The sequence below is a fragment of the Miniopterus schreibersii genome (assembly GCF_964146895.1).
Source record: "Miniopterus schreibersii genome assembly, chromosome: 16".
NCBI classification, from domain to species: Eukaryota; Metazoa; Chordata; class Mammalia; order Chiroptera; family Miniopteridae; genus Miniopterus; species Miniopterus schreibersii.
In genome coordinates this window covers 37,688,698-37,699,306 of record NC_138116.1, presented here as the reverse complement: position 1 = coordinate 37,699,306, position 10,609 = coordinate 37,688,698, and positions in this window count along the sequence as shown.

Genomic DNA, 10,609 nt, shown 5'->3' with positions numbered 1-10,609 from the left:
TCCAAAAAGGTTTAAGTGCATATTAACTGTGAGAGAAGTTTCCTATCTATTGTCTCAGTTAATTTGCAAAGCAAGGCTAATGTGGGGACTACTGGACCACTTTTAGGAAAGCCATTCCTTTGAAGAGTGGATGACCTATACCCTCAGCTTTTGCATCTTGATCCATTGTAGCTGCTACCAGCCCCGATGGGGAGCAGCTCCCTGTTCTCAGACATTTTCGCACCCCTGGCACCTTCCCTACTGTCCTGCTAGATTGCTTTAAGTCAGTGATGTGGTGGGCACAATGTTGACCTGACCTCTGCAGACCTGAGCTTTAATGCTGCAACTGCTCTACCTGTTGGTCTCTTACCAGTCATTGTGCCCCCGAGGTCTCTGGATACACTCCTGTAAACTGGGTGATTCCCCAGGCTCTTCCCACTCCACAGTCTATGAATCAATTTTGGGCTAAAGTTTTAATGGGGAGAAAGTGGGTACCCACCTGGGGCAGAACCCCACAGGGGGACAGTCCTCCATCTGTCACTCACCCCCAAACCAGCATTTGGCTACATCCATACACCAAGTGGATATTCACGGACTGAGCTCTTTCAAAGGAACCGCACAGCTAAGGCAGTAATGCGTGTTTCGCCAGCAGTTGTGCAACATGACAATGATAAAGGCAAAGCACACCTCCCAGGGGCACAAAATAAGTTTACTGGTGGCTCCCGCCCGGTACCTGGTGCGTGCGCAGTGAATTCTTCCTTTCCTTTCATACTCCAGAAAGCATGATGGAATGCAAGTAACTGGGTCACTTAGTAACAGACATAGTTCTGAATCTGTTCAAATTCATTTTAAAAAATCATTACTAACTTTGTTCCTTTCCCTCTAACCAGAAACAAATTATCTGAGACTAGTATCGTAATGGATGCTGTTTGGGAGGCTGAGAAAGACTGGTCTGAGGCTGGAGGTATCAGTCCCGCTGGGCTAGGTTCTGCTGCAGTAACAAACAACCCCCAAATCCCAGTGGTTTAAACCAACGAATTCATTTGTAGCTCATTCTATGTGTACTTTTCAGGGTGACAGGGGATGTCTTCTCACTGTAGCCATTCAGGGACCCAGGCTGATGGAGGCTCTATCTAGACATGAGCTTCTGTGATCACAGAGGCAAGGAAATAAAAACCAGGTGGACAATACATTGGCTTTGCAAGCTTCTGACCAGAAGCGACTCACCTCACTTCTGCTCCCAATTCATTGGCCTAAGAAAGTCACGTGGCCAAGCCTGGCTACCCTAGGGTAGGATTGTATCATGTTCCCATGGGAAGTGAGGGGCACTACATGTCTGTGAACAATAAAACAGTGTGCCACACTCCCCAATCCTTGTTCATAATGACCCTGGATACACTCAAGGAACTAGGTACTCCCAACAGCATCACTCCAACAGGCACACTCCCCACAGCCTGCCCCAGAGGGAACTGCAAAGCTATATACTAGGTGCTTGCTATATACTAGGTACATTCTTACTTAGTCATACCATAGCCTCCTGAGATATCTAGCTTAGAGAAGTTAGGTAACTTGCCCAGGGTCACACAGCCATTAAGTAACAGAGGTCTGAACCCAGACAGGGTTTCTCCACAGACTCACACCTAACCACTGTACTAAATCAGGCAATTTCTGTTTTCAGAGCCAGTGGACTCCCTTCCCAGGGTTGATAACACACATTGATAAATTTTATTCACCATCTGTGCCTACCCCCTTTCTTTTCATCAGTCGTCCATAGCATCATTGCTTCCCCCAATGGGATTAACTCAGCGACCATTCCAGTGGACCAGCTATTCTGCTGAACTCCCCACCCACAGGAAAGAGCCAGCCTGAAGCTTTGCAGTTCCCTCTGGGGCAGGCTGCAGGGAGTGTGCCTGTTGGAGTGATGCTGTTGGGAGTACCTGCGAACACCGTGAGGTTGGCTACAGAGGCATCCGCCTTGAACCAGTGGACCCAGACCTGTGATAGCTCACCGTGGAGCCCAGCAGGATGGCACTGGTCAACATCAGAAGGATATCCAGGACCTCAGCCCCGATGACAGCCACAGCACAGCTGCCAAGTGTAGGGAGGCAGAGGTGCTGGGCATGTGGAATTCAGCACTATCAGGATATTCAAGCCTTAGTTTAGGTCACTTCTACAACAACAAATAAACAACAAACCCCAAGGGTGAGACACAGATACCTCTGCCGAATCTGGGAAAGCTGGCAATGAAAGGGGGCTCCTAGGGCTTGAAAGAGGAGTTTGTAAAGATTAACCTTAGCTGGGAACAAAAAAAATCAAAGAAGTAAAGCAAAACTCTGATTCGAGTACATGAAAGATACTAGGGTCTCCATGTTCCAGTTTGAAATGGTAGCTTCTCAAAAATGATTATCCAAGTTTGGTGTACATAAGACCAGAGAATTTCTTTTTTCATCTTCTGTGTTCTCCAAGAAGCTTTTAGAGCAACTTAGTTTGGTCTCCTAAGCGGGCCTTTTACCAAGAAAAGAACCCTGAACAATGACTTCATTTCTCGGGCTGGATACACAAAGCTCTGTAAGCTAATTAGCATCAGGCCAGTGGGTAGATCCCTTCTGGGCTTGGTGAGTATAAAACACCTTTCCCAAGTCTTATCATCAGTGACTAGGATGTCAAAATCCAATGTCTGGATTTTCACAGCAAAGAGCCAGGCCATGGACCCTTGGAGGCTCCTCTCCAGGTCCTGACATCCCCCAAGGTCTCTCAAGGTCTTGAGTAAGCCTCTTTCTGGATGTCTCTTTTAGTTTCAACTGTGTGAATGAGATGCCTGCTAGAATGTTTAAGGATTTTTCAGTTCAGGTATATCCTAGGGACTTCAGACATTTCCATTAATATATAAATAATTGCCCCCACCAGTTAAACTGATTTCTATTTGGACCACTGAAGCCGATCCCCAGTTGGCCACTGGCCACTGGCCACCATACAGTTGCTAAGTTAAAACGTATTTGTACTAGAGTCCCTGCAAAAGGACAAAGCAATGAAACAACTAATATTTCAAAGTAAAATTCAAGGAAACTTTCTTGAATGAAAGAACAAAATCTATATATGGAAAGCTCCCTCCATATAGCTGGAAAAAATGTCACAGTACCTTCACATCCCAGACATACCCTGCTAAAACTATTAAAGAAGAAAGTCCTCTGGGTCTCCAGGCACAAAGACCAAGTCACTTACAAAGGAAAGAAAATCACAATGGCACTGACTTCAGTCCCCACTGATAACTGCCATGCGAATCTAGTGTTGTCAGAACGTATTCAGATTTTTGTGTAAAGTATCCTAGTTTTTAAGTTTTAGCAGACAATTCACATTAAAAAATATAATATAACAAGACACTGTAGAGTGTGGCTTAGGTCCCGCCTCTGTGCTGTCACATTGGTGCCTCTGAGCATAGGGACACAGGGGCGTGATAAGTGGAAAGAGGTGGTTATGGAAGAAATGACACAGCCGGGGGACACATAGCACTGCATGGATTCGTGACTATAAGAAATTAGTGACTACATGAAACATGAAGACTGCTCAGAAGGGGTCAAGGAGGATGCCAGTGGGCTCTTTGCTTCCAACTCGTGCCAGGTAGAGACTCCCCATCCCTAACTGGGGCTCACAAGGCTTTCCTGCTCAGGGCCCCTGGGCATGGTGGCCCGCATGATGTATGCAACCATTTCCAAATCACTGTGGACCTTGGACTAGAGGACTGGAGGCCACACACGTGGGACTACTGCTGGTCATACTGCTGAGTTGTCGTCCAGGGTGCTCCAGTTCTGACGGACCAGCAAGGGTCCACGTAGGTGTTGGAGGACCATCGACCTTGGTCACAGCTCTGCCACCTGCTACTCTTGTGACCAGGTTAGTTTCTTAACCTCTCTGTAGCTATTCCCTCATCTGTGAAGTGGGGATGCCAGTCTCAAATGTTTTCATAGATTTAAAGAACTTATGTTTCTAAAATGCTGGCACAGCCCTAGCCAGTTCGGCTCAGTGGTTAGAGTGTCAGCCCTGGGACTGAAGGGTCCCGGGTTTGATCCTGGCCAAGGGCACGTACCTCAGTTGCAGGCTCAATTCCAGGCCCTGGTTGGGGTGCATACGAGAGGCAACCAATCGATGTGTCTCCCTCACATCAATGTTTCTCTCTCTCTCTTCCACTCTCTCTGAAAAATAATGGAAAAAATATCCTTGGTGAGGATTCAAAAAAATAAAAATAAAAAAAATACTTGGCACAGAGTAAAATCTTAAAGAAATGAAGTCATTGTCATTCCATTCTTAAACACAGCTTAGGGGGAAAAGTCCTGAGCTATGACTCCTAATAAATACTTTAATGGGTAGAGACCCAGCCGCTGTTTCTGACGGAAAGACAAGGCCGTGTCACAGAACTTGTGTCTCTAGCAGAAAGACTCGGCCAGGTCGTACAAGGCCACAGCGTTCTCTTTGACGGGGACCTCTGAGCGATAGCTTCATCTTACACATACATGTACATACACTTACATTCATCCTGTACAACTCCTGGGTTCCTTTCTTCCTTGTAAAATAGCACAGCCAACCACGGTTCCAGGGTTTGGTGACCATGCCTGTGTTACTGTTACCCGTAAGCTTCTTGACCGCCAGGCCATACTTAAGGATGGCGGGAAGCTCTGGAGAGGGGTCAGAACTTACCCAACTCATAGGCTTGTTTGGTAGGTAACTGAGTATGAAGCCACCTATTTTACCTGAAAATTCAAGTCCACGAAAACATACACAGATGTCAGGTTAGAGAGGCTCTTTCTCAGCAACCCCTCTGCTGGGTTCTGTGAAAGATGCCAAGTGAGGACCATCATCTCAGAAGGCACAAGGCTTCCAGAGGGAGGAGACAGAAAAACAGCAATGCCCAGTGCCAGTGTCTTGGTTGGAGCCAGCAACAATGACAAAAAGTAACAGGTGTGGCAGATGCTATACTGAGCACTTCCCACGGGTGAGCTCCCTGAGTCCCTCACAGCCACCCTGCGGCCCTGTTCCTGTTGCTCCAGTTTTGCAGACGAGGTGACATGTCCAGCTTAAGGCTGCACAGTTAATAAGAGATGGACGCAAACCCCCAGGGCAACTGAGCACGATGACTCCAGAATTCGCTCTTAACCACCCATCTACAAGGACACACTGGCTGGGCTCTGAAACTTGTGATACAAAAGCCAGGTCCAAATTGGGTAGAACTGGGAGCTGGATTTTCACCAGACTGACCGCATCAGGAAGCCCTGGAATATAGCCCCACACCCTGTCCTCACTGTGCCTTTTGTGACAGCCTCGCCTGGGGCTCCGTGGCCCTCTGCAAGGCCGTGACCGCCCTGGCCCTGGGAGATACGCGGCAGCCCGCCTGGGCTCATGGAGAAGCAGCGGGCACAGAAAGGCAGCCGGCGCTCTCAGCACAAATTCCTGGAACCCGAGGCTTCGGGAAATGTTTGGGAAACAGAAGCTGCTCCCAGCCTCATGGGGCACGTCCACGTGAGTTCCCTGCCATCTGCCCCCAGGGGCCCCAGTCCAGGTGTCCATGTGCGAGCCAGTGCTGTGGCTGCCGGAGCTGCACAGGACCAGCCGGGCCTCGTGTTCACAGTGATCACCCCTGAGGTGGGCTTCAGACGGCTGCAGCTCCCACTCACTTCTCATCCTTCACTAAACACCTTTGGCTTCAGCCTCTACTTCCAGCATCTCTAAGTGGGATAATGCTTACTGAAGATATCAATCATTGACACTCTAGTTTAAATGAACATCTCCAGCTTTCCTGGCAGTGAGTTTAATAAATGAGCACTAAGCGGAATGGAGCTGCAGGAGGGAGGGAGCGAGGCTTTTGCTGCAAAGAATGTAACTGTCGCCCACCCAGGTCTGCTGACAGAAGAGTCCAGAATTTTTTCCTTCACTGACACACACAAATGGGTAGTATGTGTAACTATCCCATACTTTCTTTTTCATTTTCATTGAAAAGACATGAATTTAAAAATAAGTTTTGTGTTATGTTTAAAACTATTTTTTCTTTTAAATTTTCCAGTTTCTACCTACAGTAAAATCTGTTTGCAAGGATACTGAAGGGATGAAACAAAATGAGGACAGTGGAATGGAATGACATCTTATCTCAGCTACGGGGAACAAATGTTTGAACGGTTGTGCTTAAATTGCCAGGCACTTTTGCTTCTAAAAATAAACAATGCTAAGTGGCAAGTCTCGTTTGAAGCAGTAGGGTACTGCATGTTCCCTGAGGTGCTCAGTTACAATATTGTGTAAATTCATCTTATATTTTATATCTTATATCTCAATAAAGTAACACTTTATTAAGGCCACAGGTTAGACACATAATTTGAGATTTGGGGGAAATGGACTGCCAAATTCTAGCAATGCTAAATATGTCCTTGCTCAGATTCATTCAAAAATGTATTTAGTGAACACATCATTTCTGGAAAAAAAAAAAAGCTGTTTCAAATGAAATCCTTCAATCTGCTTATGCTGAACTGTAACATTTATACTGTCGGAGACTAAGGGAAAACCCAGCCCCCTTCTTCATGTCTGGGCTACACTCAAGCACCTGCCTAACAGATGATAGTCCCATGGAAGTCTGTGTTTTGTGGCATGCAGCCTATATAAGAGATATAAAATGGAGTTTTCCAGAATAAGCCCCGTACAGAGAAGGCAAGCTGGGCCCCCGGGGCGTCTGTTCACCCAGAGCAGAGGGTTTGCGCGCACAGCCTCTGCCCTCCCCAGGGTGCGTGCCCTGGCCTATGACTCGTCGCCCCTGCCTACACCCTGTGTCACCATCACACTGAGTCAGAGTCTGAGCCTAGCAAGAAGGACATGCCCTGGAAATGTTTCTAAGCGCTCACTCACTTAGTGCTCTAAAAAAGCTCCTATCTGTGGAGGATGCAGCTGAAGGCGCCGAGGAAGGAGTGAGGGCTCTGAAGCCACGTGAGGGACGCTGACGCCATCGGATGGCAGAGGTGGTGCCTGGGGAGAGGAGCCTTGATCAATCCCACACCCGGGCAGGCGGAGGCTGGCCTCAGAACCGATCCTGTGCCACGTCCTCTGAGCCCCCGAGGCACTTTTAAATCTTTTTAATGCCGATTTTATTAAAGTTTAACATATGTAGAGAAAAATACACAAATCCTAAGTGGAGAGCCTAATGAATTTTCCAGTAGTGAGTATAGCCTTGTACCGCACCCAGCTCAAGAGACAGACAGAGGCATCCCGTTTTCTCCTACCTTTGCTCGAACACAGACCCAGGCAGATTTTAATTCCTTCGTAGAGTAAGATAATTTATTTAAATATCTGCTCCCTCTTACAGATTGTAAAGTACTTGTCTATGGCAAGAACTATTCTTTGTACCCCCAGCATTTAGAACAATGGTTGGCAAATAGAGCCCCCCCACACACACACACACATACAGACATGTCTGGAAGTATGTATATGGGTGTATATGTTAAGAATCTATCTATCAAATGAGTGTGTGTGTATGTGTGTGTGTACACTCTATCAAGTAGAATTTTTTAGCATTTTGTGGGAAGTAATATAGCTCATGGCCAAGAGCATGGACTCTGGAGCCAGGCGGACTGAATATAATTCCCAGCTCCTCATCTTGACCTTGGGAGAGTCACTTGTCTCTCCGAGCCCGGCTTTCTCGTATGGAGAACACTCCTGTCTCTTTGAAGGGTGGTGGGGACTTAGCATGCTGCTACGTGCGAAGGTCTTAGAGCAAGGCCTACAATTCAGCACAACGGGACGATGAACTGATAGTACCTGCATGTGCAAAGCACTGCTTAGGTCCCTGAGTATTCAGGAAACAAGAGAGAATCGGAGCCCTTGCCAGCGAGTTGGGGGAACAACACCGAAATCACAGTGACCCTGTCCCAGAGAAAGCCAGGACCAAATGAGTGCAAATCCGCCAAGCGTTTTTAGCCTGGAAGCCAACCCTCCTCAGTCAGCCATTCAGAGAATTTGATCAGGTGCCTGCTCTGTTCCGGGCACCCCACCACTTCTCTTAGGAGGAAGGGCTCAACCTCTTCTTTTCCTGGCACTAGGAATGCCCATCTGGGGTCCGTCGTTACAGAGCCGACCCATGTCTACTGTCTACACAGTGCACCGGCAGAAGAGGCAGTTTCCAGAGCGGCGGCTATTCTGCAAAGCAACCGCCATCGGGAAGAACCAGTTCTGGCGCTCGGTGGCCTTCCCGACCAGGCCCGGGACTCAGGAGGCGAGGGGGGATGTCCCCGCTTTACACAGTGGGTGGCAAACGAGGGTGGCAGCTGACCCAAGGCGGCTGGGCAAGAAGAAACAAGGTGCTCGGAGATGAAGGACTGAGGAGGCAGCAGTCCGATGCCAGCAGGCCAGCTATTTCCAGATTAGCGAATTCAGCCCTGAGCTCACCCAGCTGGCTCAGAGTCTGTCTCACTGATTATGGTCTTGGAATTGGCAGCGTAGCTGCGTTTCTGTCATCAGACAAACCCCGAGGGGAGCCACACCTGGGAGCCGGCCTGAGGGGGGCTTCTTTGACGACCAGCATAAGGTTAGCGGGCCTGCCAGTGAGACTAATTGCATTTGTTCACGTAAACATTTTTCATTCCTTCAACTTTGCGTGGTGTCGTGGAGACGCAAGCATGGCCGAGAACGCACTGCTGCCTTCGGGGCCAACTGTAGAGACGAGTCAGTGCTGTGCGGCAGGAGGGACGTTGGGGGGACTGGAGAACAGCCAAGGTTAAAAGTTAAAGGACATTTCCGTCACTTAGATGGCTGACCGACTGTATTACCCACTCTTCTTAAATCAACCACTGCACCAGAAAGACAGAAATAAGGTACCGCATGAAAAACTAGGTGCTTGTTTTTGTAAATGGTCACATGAAGCGTGAGAGAGACATCTTTTCCCAGGGGACAACATGGAAGGAAAGAAGACAGCAACGTGAACATAGAATTTGTGAGGCCAGATGAGGTCCTAGGATATCAGACAGGATCCATCTGCTTCTCTCTCTTTTTATTTTATTTTATTATTTTATTTTATTTTATTTCTCTTTTCAATTAGGAAACATTTCAATATTATAAAATAATGTAACAGACATGTGTGTACCCACCAGTCAGATTTGTCAGAAGTAGAGGCTTTGTCATGGTTGTCACAGATCTTTTTTAGAAAAGAAGAGCCCTGGCGGGTGTTGCTCAGAGGTTAGAGCATCGGCCTGTGCACCAAAGGGTCATGGGTTCAATTCCCAGTCAAGGGCACGTACCTGGTTGCAGGTTCGCCCCCCTCGCGCAGGAGGCAACCAGTCAATGTGTCTCTCTCACATTGCTGTTTCTCTCTCTCCCTCCCTTCCACTCCCTTCCAGGCTTCTTTCCTAAGAAGAGCAGTAAAGTAGACAGGGATTTGGAACAAGAATCTCTTGATTCTAAAGAGTGTGTTTGGGTTGGAACATCTCCTGTCTGTGGCAATTAAGTTGAAAGAAAAGGAAACCCCCACCAGCTTAGCGGATCTGACTTTTCACTGGGACACCTAAAACTTCCCTGAGAACTGTGAGTGCAAACATAATTCCACGCCAGAGGACCCTCTGCCCTGTGTTGTCTCTTCCCCATCGCTAGGGTCATGGGTCAAAGTTGAAGCTGCCTAATGTTACCCAACCAAGCTCTGAGGATCTTGCAGGCTTGTGGCTCTTTAGTCTGAGCATCTTTCAGACTTGGTGAGGCCATAAAAGGTGTGCAGAAGACTGTGCTTTCAAAGAGTAAGGTATAGGGAGTTTGGGTGAATCGTGAACCACCTTGCAGGGCTGGCTCATTACGGAACCACTGACAGTAAGGCTGACGGAGAACTGAAAACTCAGGAGAACCTTCACAGACAGTCCTGTCGACAGCACCAGTGACTCTACATCCCTAAAGCTGAGGTCACTTCTCAGACTTTGTCTTACTTGACCAATCAGCAGCATCAAACACAAAAGGTCATCTCTCTTCTTAAAAGACTATCTTCATTTGACCCCAGGACACTGCTCTCTAGTGTCTCCGCCACCACACTGGCCACACCTTTTCGGTCTCTTTAGTGATTCCTCTTCAAGTCCCCAACCTCTCAATATTAGAGTGCAAAGGGCTCAGTCCTCAGATATCCCCTGCCCACACTCATCTCTTAGGTGACCTTATCTCATTGCATGTCCATCGATACCACCCACCTGTGATAATTCCCAAAAGTGCATCCTGAGCCTAGACCTCTCTCTTGGACCTACCTCCAGACTGGCAGACCAAACTTTCTACTCAACACCTTTGCTTAGGTTTGACAGGGATTTCAAAATTAATACAGACCAAACCAAACTCCTAATGCACCCACCCACTCCCAATGTTTGCCTCCTGTAGCCTTTCTCCTCTCAAATAATAATAATAATAATAATTAAAAAATAAGGGACTCTATCCTGTTAGTTGCTTGAGCCAAAAATCCAGGAGTAAATTTTATTCCTCTCTTTCCTTTATTTCCCTCTATCCAACCTGTGAGCAAATCCTGTCTGCTGTACCTTCAAAATATGTCTAAACCCCGGCACCTCAGACCACCTTAGATGCTACCCAGTGAAGCCAAATCAAAGCCATCCTCACCGCTCACCTGAGCTACTGTTGCAAA